The sequence below is a fragment of the Cervus canadensis genome, chromosome 20 (assembly GCF_019320065.1).
Source record: "Cervus canadensis isolate Bull #8, Minnesota chromosome 20, ASM1932006v1, whole genome shotgun sequence".
NCBI lineage: Eukaryota > Metazoa > Chordata > Mammalia > Artiodactyla > Cervidae > Cervus > Cervus canadensis.
The window spans coordinates 26,726,765-26,743,291 of NC_057405.1; the positions used below are offsets into that span (position 1 = coordinate 26,726,765).

General features: G+C 36.7%; 1 pseudogene; it reads right to left on the reverse strand.

Annotated features, from left to right (window-relative positions):
* Nucleotides 1-13,114: 13,114 nt before the first annotated feature.
* LOC122422701 lies at nt 13,115-13,652 on the reverse strand (annotated as a pseudogene).
* Nucleotides 13,653-16,527: the final 2,875 nt, after the last annotated feature.

Sequence of the window (16,527 nt, forward strand, 5' to 3'; positions counted from 1 at the left end):
GATGAAAGTGTTTTAGTTGTGTGATTATTGTCAGGGTTATATTAACAGTGTGCAACTTGTACTAAGTACTCAGTAAATGCTAGTTGTTGTTACTATATGCTGAAAACTCTCAGATTTGTATCTCTAATTGACACCTTTCTTCTAAAGCTTAGATTCATATTCAGCTGCCTATTTAAGAACTCCACATGGACGGCTAGTAGGATCTCCAGGTTAACATGTTGAAAAGAGAATTCAAGGCTAGTGGGATCCCCAAATTAACAATTAATTGTCCTGAACAGACTTCAGAATTCCTGATTAACCACCAAACCTGTTCCTCAGTGTTAGCTCTCCCACTCAGTGGCATTATATTTATTTATTCAGTAAAAATTATTTTTAAATGATTAATATCTGAAATTAGAAAACTGAGCTATAGGTAGAAAAATAAAACCATTGTAATGTTTCTTGGATTAGATAAAGATGTCATTAACTGAAAGCATTTTGTCGAACTTTCATGATACAAAAATCCACTCTGTGTGTGTGTATGTGCGTGTTGTCATTGTGTGTGTGTGTGTGTGTGTGGTGTGTTTGCTAGCTTAAAGTTAGGAGGAAAGTAACATGTATCCTAGAGATAGATCTGTTCCCATGACTTATATTCTACAGGAATGTTTTTACTTAACCTGGACAGTTAAAACACATTCTGTGTGTACTACACACAGAATCACACTTATCTTTTAAACGTGTTTGAAACAGCCATATGCTATCAGAGTAAACTATAAGTATCAGTCATATCGTCATGATTACATTTGACACTTGTTCCATTTCTAGTATTTTTTCAGGAATTTTATAACATTTTCTCTTAAGTGGTGATTGATTTTCTGCAAAATTCAGTTTTGCCAGTTCATGCTATTTTTTATGATATGGACTTTTAAAAATTAAATTAATTTATTTAATTGAAGAACAATCACTTCACAACTCTGTGGTGGCCTTTGCCACACATCACCATGAATTAGCCACAGGCACACAAGTGTCCTCCCCATCCTGAACCCCCTCCCACCTCCCTCCTCACCCCATCCCTCTGGGTTGTTCCAGAGCATCAGCTTTGAGTGCCCTGCTTCATGCATCGAACATGCACTGGTCATCTGTTTTACATATGGTAATACACATGTTTCAATGCTATTCTCTCAAATCATCCCACCCTTACCTTCTCCTGCATAGTACAGTAGTCTGTTCTTTACATCTGTGTCTCTTTTGCTGCCTTGCATGTAGGATCATCTTTACCGTCTTTCTAAATTCCATTTATATGTGTTATATACTGTATTGGTGTTTCTCTTTCTGACCTACTTCACTCTTTATAATAGGCTCCAGTTTCATCCACCTCATTAGAACTGACTCAAATGCATTCTTTTTTATAGTAGAGTAATAGTCCACTGTGTACAGATACCACAACTTCCTTATCCATCCATCTGCCAAAGGACATTTAGGTTGCTTCCGTGTCCTAGCTATTGTAAACACTGCTGCAATGAACACTGGGGTACATGTGTCTCTTTCAATTCTGGTTTCCTTGGTGTGTATGCCCAGCAGTGGGATTTTATAGCTCTTCTTCACTTGCTTTCATAGTGACTACAGATATAGATACAAAATTCTTTATGGTATATTATCAAAGGAAAGACGTTTTGGGTTCACAAAGAAAATAAATACCTTGGACTTTCATGGTCTTATAGAGTCTATGATCTTTTAGTGATCATTTACAGACACCATGCAATATTATTTGCTAATCACATAGCAATCTGGAATAATCATATTCCAGATATTGAACTAAATGATTTTTATGCATTTTGTCATTGAAGCATCAAAATAATTCTTCCAATTAAGAGTATTACTAACTACAATGCCAAACGCAGAAAATCAAGCTAATTGATTTGTTTTCATTAAGGTTATAAAGCTAGTAAAGTACACAGCTAGCATCCAAGCCTGTATCTTCCTATCTCCAAACCAGTGCTCTTTACCATTAACTTATTTAAACCTTTACACAGTGATGACAAAGAAATGGTTTATTCAGTAGTGTGCCCTATTTATATATTGCCTTTTTTTCCAACTGATGAGTTCTTATTTTTTTTGAGATTTTCACATGAGCGACTTTATTAATTTTTTTTTACATGTTGGACAGAAAACTTCATTACCTCATTCTCCATTATTTACCCAACTGTAAGATTCAACTTCCAAGTTCCAGCTAAGGGTTTATAAATCAGTTTTTGTTGTATTCACCATCTCTCTTAGTACTATGGTTTCATTGTATGATGATCATTTTGAAGTCTGCATTTATTGCAAAGGTAAGACTTTCCACATATTAGTTCCTTTAAAAATTTAGCTCAATTCCCAGATCATATTCTTGGGCTGCCAAAATGGCTCTGTGGCAACACTGAAAACTGATGATAAATAGGGAATGTTTAGATTGAGACTTGTGAAACTGGACTGAAGCACTTATCTTTAGATCCAATTTTTGGTGATGTATGTATTATGATTCCTGGCAAGGGAAAAGCAGTTTCTAGTGGATGGAAACCTTTCTCTGAAGTAGACTCTCACAGAAATTCCCTAGGGAGCAATGAAAAGAAAATGTTGAATTCTCGGACTTTGTTATTGAAGAATATAATAAGCAGTGTCTTCCATAGCAGCTTCACCAGTCATGCAGAAAATGTCTTTATGGGGCTGTTTCCACAATGTTGGCTTTCAATGGATGGTTAGGGAATCATTTTTACACTGTAGTGTGGAGGATATTCCCATAGGGAGCTGACATGATGAAGGCCAGGAAAGTAACTTTCTCATGACTAGACTGAGTCAGAAATAGGACTGAGGTTATCGAGCCAGGGTGATTTGCTAGAATACTTAGATTTTTTCCCCTGTCAGTCTTAATTAGCTAATCAGCATCCCATATCATTCTTTAGAAGCTGTTAACCAAATTAACATATTCAGTTAAAAAATCAAACATTGATGAAATCCAGGAAAGGAGAAAAGCTGGGTAAGGAATTAATAAAGACAGCAGGAAAACTGATGCCCGTAACACACCATCCTGAAGAGTGGGTGGAGGATAACTAAGAATTTGGCTCTAAGTTTCCTAGAGAGCAAAGAAAAAGTGAAAGATAATTAGAAGTGTCAGTGTCCATAATGAAGAAACCAACTCATGGGTAACACTGATATCTATGAGAAACATTGATACTTGTGATGCTGCGACTTGAGAGAGCTTTCTCCCAGAAGTATTCATAAACACCCTAAAATTCCTAATGACATCATATTGAGGCAATTGCATATTGTAGTGTTTGAATATATCCTTTGGAGTAAAGCGAGTACATAATTCAGTCTCATCTTTCAGTGAAAGCATTTCTGTTGCCAGAGTTGGGAGTGGGCACAAATAATTTGGCTCAGATATTTAGCTCTGAGATAATGTGGTGTGTTTCAAGGGAAAAGTTAGACCAGCTAGTTACAACGTATGTGAATGGACTACATATTCTTAAGATCATAAGTATTCACTAATTAAAAATGATCTTTTGTTATTACAAAAGTAGTATATGGATATTGTAGAAATCAAATACAAACAAATAAGGGTAAGAAAAATAAGAAGCCTTTTTATCCCTCCTCAGAAAAGATGCTCAGTATTTTGCAAGAAAGTCATATTATGCATAATGTTTTGTAAATTGCCTTTTCCAGATAAGTTTTAGTTAAAATATTTACTTTTTTAAGTCAAAAAGTTTTATGTCTTTTAAAAACTAGTCCATATTCCATATTTCATTCCCCAACTTTCCCCCAAATATCCTTTATATAACTGGTTTGTTGAAACAAGAATTCAGTTCAGATTCATACATCGACTCTTTTTATGTTATGTAAAGTTTGTTAATCTAGAACAGTGCTTTTTGTCATGACACTGACTTGCAGAGGAGACTGTGCTAGTTCTCCTACATAATAGTTTATCTTCCAGTTTTATCTGGCTGTTATTCTCTTATGGAAAACTTCCTATATTTCCTAATGAATTGAAATGAATTCTGGTGAAATAATTTTGGCTGGAATACACTGTGAGTAGCATAACTTCTTGTTGTTGTTCTACCTGGATAGGACATGTCCTTCTGTTTTTGTTCTACATGGGTGGCTCAGTGGTAAAGAATCTGCCCGCCAATGCAGGAGATGTGGATTGGATCCCTGGCTAGGAAAGATTCCCCTGGAGAAGAAAATGGCAACCCATTCCAGTATTCTTGCTTGGAAAAGCCCATGGACAGAGAGAGCCTGGAGGGCTATAGTCCATGGGGTTGCAGAGTTGGTCATGACTTAGAGACTAGAACAACAACAATATTATGCACCTTCATGGTGCATCAAATCAGGAAACACGTTTATATGGTTGCCCTACTCTTAGCAGGGCTCAGACTGACCTGTAGATTAGGGTGATGAAAGCCTGATTCCTTCTTTGCACAGATGTGTTTTCTCACTCAACTGTGTAAATAATCAGTAGGGTATTACTTTATCACTATATAAAATACAGTTCTCCATCAATGATTTATCTAATGGTTTTAATGAAATTTGTAATTCTTAAATGAATTAGTATTCTTTCTATCGTTTGTTCCTACTGATATTCTTCCAGATTGTAGAAGAATGGGCTCAGTTGGTCTACTTAGATGCCTTGAAGTACGGTTTCTATAGGAAAATCAGGATACCAACTTAACTCTTTCATTTAATTTTTTTTGAAAGGCAATTTTATTTAGTTTTTAGAAATGAAACAAATATGGATATTTTTAATGATAAAAGGTTCAATTCACAAAGAATATAGGCATCATAAGCCATTAGACACCTAACAACAAAGCTACACAAAGCAAAATTCAGAAGAAATAAAAGGGAAAGAAAAAAAAATTTACTCATAGTGAGACATATTAACATTTCTTTGAGAATAATTTATCAAGGGCAGAAAAAATAATAATAGGAGCATCTTCAATGGTGTCATTAATAATTTAAATAAAATACATTCATATTTATATCAATTTATACTAATCTTATATCCTACAAAGATATATTTAAAATTTTGTGTCCCATATGTTGTTATTAGATGGTGGACTGTTCTGACAAAATGTGGTCCACTGGAGAAGGGAATGGCAAAGCATTTCAGTACTCTTGCCTTGAGAACCCCATGAACAATATGAAAAAGCAAAAAGATAGGACAGTGAAAGATTAACTCTCCAGGTCTGTAGGTGCCCAATATACTGCTGGAGATCAGTGGAGAAATAACTCCAGAAAGAATGAAGAGACAGAGCCAAAGGAAAAACAACACCCAGTTGTGGATGTGATGGGTGATGGAAGTAAAGTCTTATGTTGTAAAGAACAATGCTGCATAGGAACCTGGAATATTAGGTCCAGGAATCAAGACAAATTAGAAGTGATCAAACAGGAGATGGCAAGAGGGGACACTGACATTTTAGAATCAGTGAACTAAAGTGGACTGGAATGGATGAATTTAACTCAGATGGCCATTATATCTACTCCTATGGGCAAGAATCCCTTAGAAGAAATGGAGTGGCTCTCATAGTCAACAAAAGAGTCTGAAATGCAGTACTTGGGGGCATTCTCAAAATGGCAAAATGATCTCTGTTCATTCCCAAGGCAAACCATTCAATGTCACAGTAATCCAAGCCTATTCCCCAACCAGTGATGCTGAAGAAGCTGAAATTGAACAGTTCTATGAAGACCTGCAATATCTTCTATTCCCAAGGCAAACCATTCAATATCACAGTAATCCAAGCCTATTCCCCAACCAGTGATGCTGAAGAAGCTGAAATTGAACAGTTCTATGAAGACCTACAATATCTTCTAGAACTAACACCCAGAAAAGATGTCCTTTTCATTATAGGGGACTGGAATGCAAAAGTAGGAAGTCAAGAAACACCTGGAGTAACAGGCAAATAGGAATACAAAATGAGGCAGGTCAAAGGCTAACAGAGTTTTGCCAAGAGAACACATTGGTCATGGCAAACACCCTCTTCCAACAACACAGGGGAAGACTCTACACACGGACATCACCAGCTCGTCAACACAGAAATCAGATTGATTATATTCTTTGCAGCCAAAGATGGAGAAGCTCTATAGAGCCAGCAAAAACAAGACTGGGAGCTGACTGTGGCTCAGATCATGAACTCCTTATTGAGAAATTCAGATTTAAATTGAAGAAAGTAGGGAAAATCATTAGGCCAGGTATGAGTTAAATCAAATCCCTTATGATTATACAGTGGAAGTGAAAATAGATTCAAGGAGTTAGATATGATGGACAGAGTGCCTGAGGAACTATGGATGGAAGTTCGTGATATTGCACAGGAGGCAGTGATCAAGACCATGCACAAGAAAAAGAAATGCAAAAACCAATATGGTTGTCTGGGGAGGCCTTACAAATAGCTGAAAAAAGAAGAAAAGCTAAAGACAAAGGAGAAAAGGAAAGATATACCCATCTGAAAGCACAGTTCCAAAGAATAGCAAGGAGAGATAAGATAGCCTTCCTCAGTGATCAATGCAAAGAAATAGAGGAAAATAATAGAATGGGAAAGACTAGAGATCTCTTCAAGAAAATTAGAGATACCAAGGGAACATTTCATGAGAAGATGGGAACAATAAAGGACAGAAATGGTATGGACCTAACAGAAGGAGAAGACATTAAGAAGTGGCAGGAATACAGAGAAGAACTGAACTAAAAAGATCTTCATGACCCAGATAACCATGATGGTGTGATCACTCACCTAGAGCCAGATATCCTGGTATGCAAAATCGAGTGGGACTTAGGAAGCATCACTATGAACAAAGCTAGTGGAGGTGATGGAATTCCAGTTGAGCTATTTCAAATCCTTAAAGATGATGCTGTGAAAGTGTTGCACTCAATATGCCAGCAAATTCAGAAAACTCAACAGTGGCTACACAGCAGTGGACTGGAAAAGGTCAGTTTTCATTCCAATCCCTAAGAAGGGCAATGCCAAAGAATGTTCAAACTACCGCACAATTGCACTCATCTCACACGCTAGCAGAGTAATGCTCAAAGTCCTCCATCCAGGCTTCAACAGTATGTGAACCATGAACCTCTAGATGTTTAAGCTGGATTTAGAATTAGCAGAGGAACCAGAGATCAAATTGCCAACATCCATTGGATCATAGGAAAAGGAAGAGAATATCAGAAAAACATCTACTTCTGCTTTATTGACTATGCAAAAGTCTTTGACTGTATAGATCACAACAAACTGGAAAATTCTGAAAAAGATGGGAATATCAGACCACCTGACTTACCTCCTGAGAAATCTGTATGCAGGTCAAGAAGCTACAGTTAGAACTGGACATGGAACAGCAGACTGGTTCCAAATAGGAAACGGAGTACATAAAGGCTGTATATTGTCATCCTGCTTATTTAAGTTATATAAGGAGTATGTCATATGAAATGCCAGGCTGGATGAAGAACAAGCTGTAATCAAGATTGCTGGGAGAAATATCAATAACCTCAGATATGCAGATGACACCACCCTTATGGCAGAAAGCAAGGAATAACTAAAGAGCCTCTTGACGAAAGTGAAAGAGGAGAGTGAAAAAGTTGGCTTAAAGCTCAGCATTCAGAAAACTAGGATCGTGGCATCTGATCCCATCACTTCATGGCAAATAGGTGGGAAACAATGGAAACAGTGACAGACTTTATTTTTCTGGGCTCCAAAATCACTGGAGATGGTGACTGCAGCCATGAAATTAAAAGATGCTTGCTCCTTGGAAGAAAAGCTATGACCAACCTAGACAGCTTATTAAAAAGCAGACACATTACTTTGCCAGCGAACATCTTTCTAGTCAATGCTATGGTGTTTCCAGTAGTCATATATGGATGTGAGAGTTGGACTATAAAGAAAGCTGAGAGCTGAAGAATTGATGCTTTTGAACTGTGGTGTTGGAGAAGACTCTTGAGAGTCCTTTGGACTGCAGGGAGATCCAACCTGTCAATCCTCAAGGAAATCAGTCCTGAGTATTCATTGGAAGGACTGATGCTGAAGCTGAAGCTCTGATACTTTGGCCACCTGATGCGAAGAACTGACTCATTGGAAAAAACCCTGATGCTGGGAAAGATTGAAGGTGGGAGGAGACGGGGACGACATAGGATGAGATGACTGGATGGCATCACAGACTCAATGGACATGAGTCTGAGTAAGCTTCCCGAGTTGGTGATGGACAGGAAAGCCTGGCGTGCTGCAGTCCATGGGGTTACAAAGAGTCAGACACATCTAAGTGACTGAACTGTATGACGACATTTAGAAAACTGGCAAAAAGATAAACATTACTAAATTTCAAAAAGTAGAATTCTTTTTGTGATTCAGTAATACATATACGCATATATTATTTTTGAAATTATTTTTCATCATAAGTTATTAGAAAATCTATTTTTTAAATCTATTTCTTAAATTAGAAATAGAGCGTTCTATTCATACTCAGTCAAACAAGTGGGATGAAAATGTCATAAATTTTTTAGTTAGGCAAAAATTTGAAAGTTTTCTAAAATATATGTATTATGCATATTATTTATATATATGTATACAAAGCTTGTCTACTATGCTTGATAAAGGCTTGAGAAAGAACGTTAAAAAAAAGGGGGATGGAAAAACTGGAAAATTAAACTAAATGAAATAGGAGCACTGAATATGAAATAGCAAATGTGAAATAAACTAGATAAAAGTAAAAGATCTTCCTGTAGTCCAGTTGTCTTTAAATATGGCCGCTCATTAGAAGTGTACCTGGAGTTCTGTTGGAAAAAAAGGAATACCTGGTCATTTGTATTTTTCAAAAAATTCAAAGATAATTCTGCTATGCAGGTGGAATTTAAAAAGTGATTACAGTTTTTCTATTAAATGGTAGTTCTGGTGATAATCTATTATTTTTCCTTGACCTATCATGATACAATGGTATTGAGTGAACAATAATAATAATAGCGATAGATGCTTATCAGCTTTCACAGTCAATAGCCAGACAAAAAAAAAACAAAAGGTAATTACAATTGCAAACCACAGTGGGAACATGATTAACCTAACAATATAAAATAATAGCATATAGTTTGGGGGGCTGTCAAGCATTATGATATGCTAAATGGAAGTGCATACATGCACATGTTTTCATCTGCTCAGGTCAGTATACATCTGTTTGTTGGCACATTTAATCCATTTACTTTAAAGGTAATTATCAATATGTACGATCTATCACTATTTGTTGTTTTGGGTTTATTTTCTGTAGGTAGATCTTTTCCTTCTCTTGTTGCCTGCCTAGAGAAATTCCTTTAGCATTTGTTGTAAAGCTGGTTTGGTGGGACTGAATTCTCTTAACTTTTGCTTGTCTGGAAATCTGTTGATTTATCCATCAAATCTGAAGTACAGTCTTGCTGGGTAGAGTATTCTTGGTTGCAGTTTCTTCCCTTTCATCACTTTAAATATATCAAGCCATTCCCTTCTGGCTTGTAAAGTTTCTGGTGAGAAATCAGCTGATAGCCTGATGGACGTTCCCTTGTATGTTATTTGTCATTTTCCCCTTGTTACTTTTAATATTTTGTCTCTGTCTTTTTGTTAGTTTGATTACTATGTGTCTCGGTGTGTTTCTCCTTGGGTTTTTCCTGCATAGGACTCTGTGTGCTTCTTGGACTTGGTTGACTATTTCCTTTCCCATGTTAGGGAAGTTTTCAGGTATTATATCTTCAACTATTTTCTCAGGACATTTCTCTCTCTCTTCTTCTGGGACCCCTATAATGCAAATGTTGCCCCAGAGGTCTTGTAGGCTATCTTCATTTCTTTTCATCCCTTTTTCTATATTCTGTTCTGTGGCAGTGATTTCCACCATTCTGTCCTCCAGATCATTTATCTGTTCTTCAACCTCAGTTATTCTGCTGTTGAGTCCTTCTACTGTATTATTTACCTCTGTTTGTTTTTTAGTTCTTCTAGGTCTCTGGTAAACATTTCTTGCATCTTCTCAATCTTTGCCTCCATTTTTTTCTTGAGATCTTGAATCATCTTCACTATCATTCTGAATTCTTTCTAGAAGGTTGCCTACCTCCACTTCATTTAGTTGCTTTTCTGGGGTTTTATTTTGTCACTTCATCTAGGCCATAACTATCTGTAATGTGGTTTTTATTTGGTTTTTATTTTAGTTGCTGTGAGATTATAGTTCTTCTTGCTTCTTTTGTCTGCCCTCTGATGGAGGAGGCTAAGAGTCTGTGTAAGCTTCCTGATGGAAGAGACTGGTGGTGGGAAAAACTAGATTTTGCTCTGGTGGGCAAGGCCTTGCTCAGTAAAGTTTTAATCTAATTATCTGCTGATTGTTGGGGTTGATCAGTCCCTGGTGCTCCCTGGTAGTTTTTTGGCCTCAGACGACCCAACCCTCAGGTTTACTGGCTCTGTGGTCAGGTTAATGGTGACCTCCATGAGGGTTTACACCAAGGGGGGCCTTCCCAGACTGTTGACGCCAGTGCCCCCATCCCAGTGGTGAGTCCCTGGTGACCCATGCCTCACAGGAGACCCTCCAACACTAGGAGGTAGTCTTAGGTCAGTCTCCTGGTAAGTCACTGCTCTTTCCTATGAGTCTTGGTGCATGCAAGGTTTTGTTTGTACCCTCCACGACTGGAGTATCTGTTTCCCCTGTCCTCTGGAAGTCTTATAATCAAATCCCACTGGCCTTCAAGGCCAGATTCCATGGGAATTCCCAGTCTCTTCTTAAGGTCCCCAGCCTGGGAAGCCTAATGTGGGGTTCAGAACCTTCACAACAGTGAAAGAACTTCTTTGGTATTACTGTTCTCCAGTTTGTGGGTCACCCACTTGGCAGGTATGGGATTTGATTTTATCATGGTTGTGCCCCTCCTACCATCTTGCTGTGGCTTCTTCTTTGCCTTTGGACATGAAGTATCTTTTTTTGATAGGTTCCAGCATCCTCCTGTCAATGGTTGTTCAGCAACTAGTTGTGATTTTGGTGCTCTCGCAGGATGAGATGAGTGCACGTTCTTCTACTCCGCTATCTGAAACGGGAAAAACAACTTTCACTGTAATTACTGATTTTCAAACTATAAAGGTAGCTAAATAAACATCTTAGAGAATGACAAATGCATTTTCTGGTGTCTTTTTCTGAGCATGATTTTTCTGGATTTTTCAGGAGATCTATGATTTACTAGAATTGTTATTCTTTCTGTTGTTCAAAAGTTCACAGAGGAGTAGGAGTCCCTTCAAACTAGCTCTCATAACCTTATGACCAACCCCACTAACATTTGACAGCTTCTTGCTTCCTATCACCACACATGTCACCTGTACTATCATCTGTACCATCTGTACCATCCCTGCCCCAGTCTTGGAATCAACTATTTCTTCAAGTAGGAATAGTATTAAAGACTAAGATGTGACATGAGTGCTACAATGGTAACATTTGCTTCTAAAGACTAAAAATATTTTTCTCAAATGGTTTTTAATAAGCACTGGCAGCTGCAATTTCAAAGATGTGCTCACTGGATAAACTCTGGTATAGTTAGAATGCTTATTAAAGACAAATGTTTATAAAAAGGTAGAATAAAGTCCTCTTATGAAAAGTAAGAAATTTTTTTTGTTGCCATTGTTATAATGACGTCTTTTAAGTGACTCTTTACTTTTGAAAAAGTCCACTATTGAGATTTCGTGATTTCCAAATCTATGAAGAGATTGAAATACCAGCAGATTGTCACAGAATCTAAAAGGCATAAGTAAATAAAATGAGAAGGCTATAAATTCTTATAAGGGACAATTAAATCAGTATTCTTTAAAGAGAGTGTCACTATATATTGGCAACATATTTCTTAAGATACAGCTTGATTTGGTAGTGAATATTTCAAATAAGTTTGCATCAGTATTTCCTGTGTGACCTTGTAGTGGAAACACTAAACTAAAAGGGACCTTAAGACTTCCAAAAAACTCCAGAGTTTTAAAGGTACACATATTTTGAACAAATCTGACTGAATCTAATTGTTAAAAGACAAGTGGGTTCAGCAATGACTTTTTCTATTCACACACCCCTGGTCTGGAAAAATAGCTGTAAGGACAAAGTCAACTTAAAAAATCCTAGAATTTGTCTGATAATTGATATTTAAGACATATATATGAAAGAAAACAAGCTGGACATTTGTTTATGAACATAAAGGAACAGAAAACAGTAAGATATCACTTTGAGGTTATTAAACAATTACTGAATGGTTAGGGCACTAAGGTATAATTTTTGAGGTGCTTTACTTTCTATGTTCTAGTTTCAGTTAAACATTTTTTCTCAATTCTTTTTTATGAACATAGTTATCAAATTCTCAATTCACTTAACCTTTCAAGTCTTCAAGATAAGAATCCCATGGAACAATTCCACAGGGAGCCAGACACATTTGCCCAGTCTTCTTGCCACGACCTCCCCAGAGTTTCTGCCTCCGCCACCCGCTGTGGGAAACTTGCCTGCTCATCCTTCAGGCCCAAGCGGGTTCATGACTCAGCATCTCCCCCCAGGGATCCTCATGATACTAAGGCCTGGAAGCTGTTCCTCTCGACTCTCTCTGCTTCTGAACGACTGTCACTCAGACTGACCTGTGACTTAGAGTCCTTCCAGGATTTTGGGTCTCCAACTGTGAACAGGGTTGAAGACAGAGTCAAGAAGAGCTGTCCTCATGTAGTTCTCCACATGGGGTCCTGTCTTGGGGGTGCCAGCCTCAAGGGGGAGAAACTAGACCCCTCTGAAGATGGAGAGGAGGCAAGGCTGCTGTGACTCTAGGGTCACCAGCTTGTTCCATGAACAGATTATGAGCAACACGCTTACTTATGCACTTACTCATCAAGCTGCTGCCTGGCACTGAGCAGACGGGCAAACATCACGCATCATCCAAGAGGACGGTGGAGGCCATGCTTTCTGATTCATCTTCACTCCATAAACTGTCTAAATCAAGCATGCTTACTTATTATTCTGCCAAATAGACTGATTTTTATCTATAATTATTTTTTTTAAGTAAGAAACAGTGAGTCAACTGAAGAAAGGGCTCTGACCTTGAGCTAGGGAACTGTGACACTGAACTGAAAAAAGAGGCCTGTGGGAATAAGCCTGGGCCTCGCAGGACTGGACCCAGTCAGTGAACCTTCTCCAGAAAGTCTCTGTAGCTTCACACACATTGCTCATAGATGGTCTCAAAGTCAGACTTGTTACCCTAATAGCGATCTTCAATAAGGAGTTGTTTCTGTGGCTCATAGCTCCCAAATAGTTCAATTTTTGCCTTGAGGTTTTTAACTTGATAACTTTTTCTATTCAAATCTCTCCAATTGATTTCATCCATATGTGGTACACAGTCAAAAGTGGCAGTCTTTTTAGGTAATCTGCTTGGCACATGACTCATGGGACTACCATGCTTTTTCATGGAAGCCTGTCCCCTGATAATCAGGAGAGTCTCCTAGTTCACACGTGGTTGTAAATGCATGGCCTATCCTCCAACTGTCTGAAATGGTTTAATCAATTACAGGTTTCCTAAAAACTGCTTCTGCAATGGGTGATAGACAGATGTTACCCAGACACACAAAGAGCACCAATTTGCTCATCTGCTAGGACACCCTCCCTCCCTTAATTAAGTAATAATTAAGATGCCTGAATGAATGACATTCTTGCCTTTGCATTAAACTGAAATTAAAGGTGGCAAGTCTTCAGTTTCCAGCCAATTTAGTTATTATGTTTATCAGAGTTTAACAAAGTCTAAGAATAGGAGAATTGTGCCTAAGTTCAGTTTTCTTTTCTTATGTGGTATTTTTGTTGGGACACAGTTTTGAAGTTTGTGAAAAATCTTATAATTTGAGGGCCTTAGTTATCAAAAGGCCAAATCTATATGTTTGGCCAACAGAGAGAAAATGGAACTCTTTCCATTCAGAAATTTCAGCCACAGTCATCATTGAATAATGTCTCCAGAACTTTTTACTTATCTTTGTATAAGGAAGCAGAATATAAAAATGTTTATATTTAATGAATGCTTTTTTTGGATTCTCTTTGAAATGGATCCTTTTCACTTTGCTAGAGCTTTAAATTTCTTAGACTTAAAGTGTGTAGTTATTTTCTAGTCCTCTATTGTCAGGGTAGGTTTTATATCATCTTTTTTGTTTCTTTTTTCTTTTGTTCTTTTTAATTTGTTTTGTGGCTTGTGGTTGATGGGTAAATATTTCTAAGAAATTTGGGGAAAGAATGATGCAGATTATTTGGAATAGATATTAATTATTGTTCAAAGAAACCCACATTCCACTTCAGACTTCTGAGGTCTGCCCACCTTCAATCATGTTATTTCAGACATGAGAGTTTAAATTCAAGATAGAATAAAGATAAGTAAAAGAGATAATTTATGGAAGTAAGGAATACTTTCTACTTAGTGTCTATGTTGTCCATCTGATAGAAGGACATACATTAGAATACTTAACTATTAAATAAGAAATAACTTGCCCTTCACATCAAATTGAAAAGCTATAGGTTCAAATTAGAGATTGTTGGCTAAATATTATTCTCTTTGATTCATATCTCTTAACCACAGGCATGTGTATATCTTTATGCACACTATATGTCTGTTGTCTGTTACTATGGGCTGAAGACTAAAAACCATGTTATTAAACTCCTTCAACCCCAGAATTCCCTGAGGCTAGGAAGGAAATTAGGGACCTCCACTGTCCCAGGAAAGTGTTCACCTACTTTTAAAACTATTTTGCTACTCTCTGATACATGGGTGTCTTCATTTCAGTTTTTATGAAGCCCTTGGACTCAACTGTCTCCATGTTTTCATTTGAGGCCATTCTCAAGATTCACAAACCACATGTTCATGTTCCAGGCAGGGTTGATGCGTTGTCTTCATTCCTTACGTAGAAGCCTTGGTGTCAGTCACACCACAAAACCTCACAAGGATGAGGTCAGTTTGTTCTGAGTAGCACAGTGCTAGGAGAAACTTTTCATTATGTTCCCTACAGTTCTTTAAACAACTGGAACATGGTTCATCCCTAACTAATTCCTATGATTTACAATGCTGAGGGTTTTAACAACAATATTTGCTGAATAGTACTGTAAATTTAACAACCTCTTACTTCTAATTTGAGAATATTTACATTCTAGATGAGAAATTATATTAATAGAAAAGTTTTATTTTAAAAATATAAACTGCATGGAAACATATTAATGAAAATAAACAGATTTTTCTCCATAAAGTTAACGTGTTTCTGAAAGTTTAAGGATTTATATTTCTCCATGCATTATAATGTTTTTAATTCAGTTTTTCTTAACTAATGAAAAATAGAATTCAAATAACAGAATCTAAATCTCAGAATTTTAGATATTTCAATGTTTTGCTTTGACAATTTTACAATTATTACAATGTTCTATAATAATAAAAATCTTAGAAAATCTGGGAGAAATGTATCTAAGGTGAGGTTAATAGAGATGAGCTGAATTTTCACAAATGTGATAAAGAATTGATAGAAATGTAAGGACATTAAAATCATAAGAAAGATTTATCTAGTCAGTAATGCATGACCTCAAATCTAACATTTGCATATGTGTTTTACAAATTTTGGAAGAATTTTTAAAGAATATTCCAAAGCAACCCAAAAGTCAACACTCTGTGAAGGATGATACAGTAATGTAAACATGTGATAGTCATCAACAATGAGCTTATTAGAAGGTATTTGAAAAAATGCAAATTTGCAAAAAAAAAAACCTGACTTCCAGAATTATATCTTAAATTTAAATCAGCTTTATATCTTAATATTACTATATATTATAGATATATATTAATTAATCTAACAAAGACTTAGTAAATTCGATGTCCCAGGCACTGTAACAGGCATTGGGGATATAGATTGACATAATTGTGCTAAGTTGGCAATGGATTTGTATAGCAATTAAATGTAATTTTGGCTGTAAGTAAGGAAAACCTGACTATTAGTACTTTAAAGGAATAGTTGTCACTTCCTGAGAACTTTTGTAGTTAGGAGGCTGCTGGTTTTGCGTCAATGACACCAAATGATGGAACCTTTCTTATGGCCATTTTTCATGCTTGCAAGTTTCAGGCATTGGCATTGTGACTACTTTGAAAAGAGCTGTGCTAATGATATCTTTTCTTTCTATCAGGAAAGCAAACACTTTCTTATATATTGTGTGTATTAATTGTATGGTATTGTGTGTATTAATTGCTCAATTACCTAGAAAACTTCCATTTATTTATTATTGGCCAAAACTTGTCACATGCCCACTTTTAGCTGCAATGGGAACCATAACTGAGTATTTAGTTTTTTTAACTTCTGTGATGGAGATGGATGGAATATCAAATTGGGTTAGTTTGTCAATAAGGTCTACTGTATTCCCTTTCCCACTTGAAAAGTAATAACATTTATGATAAGGAATCCAACTATATTCTTCAGCACCTAGAGAGTTATATGATTGATAAACTTTTTTATACTCTAGCAATTGTGGTATAGCAGGAAAAAGGGCTCTACTAGGAAGTTAGGATAAACTTGTGAAGATAAA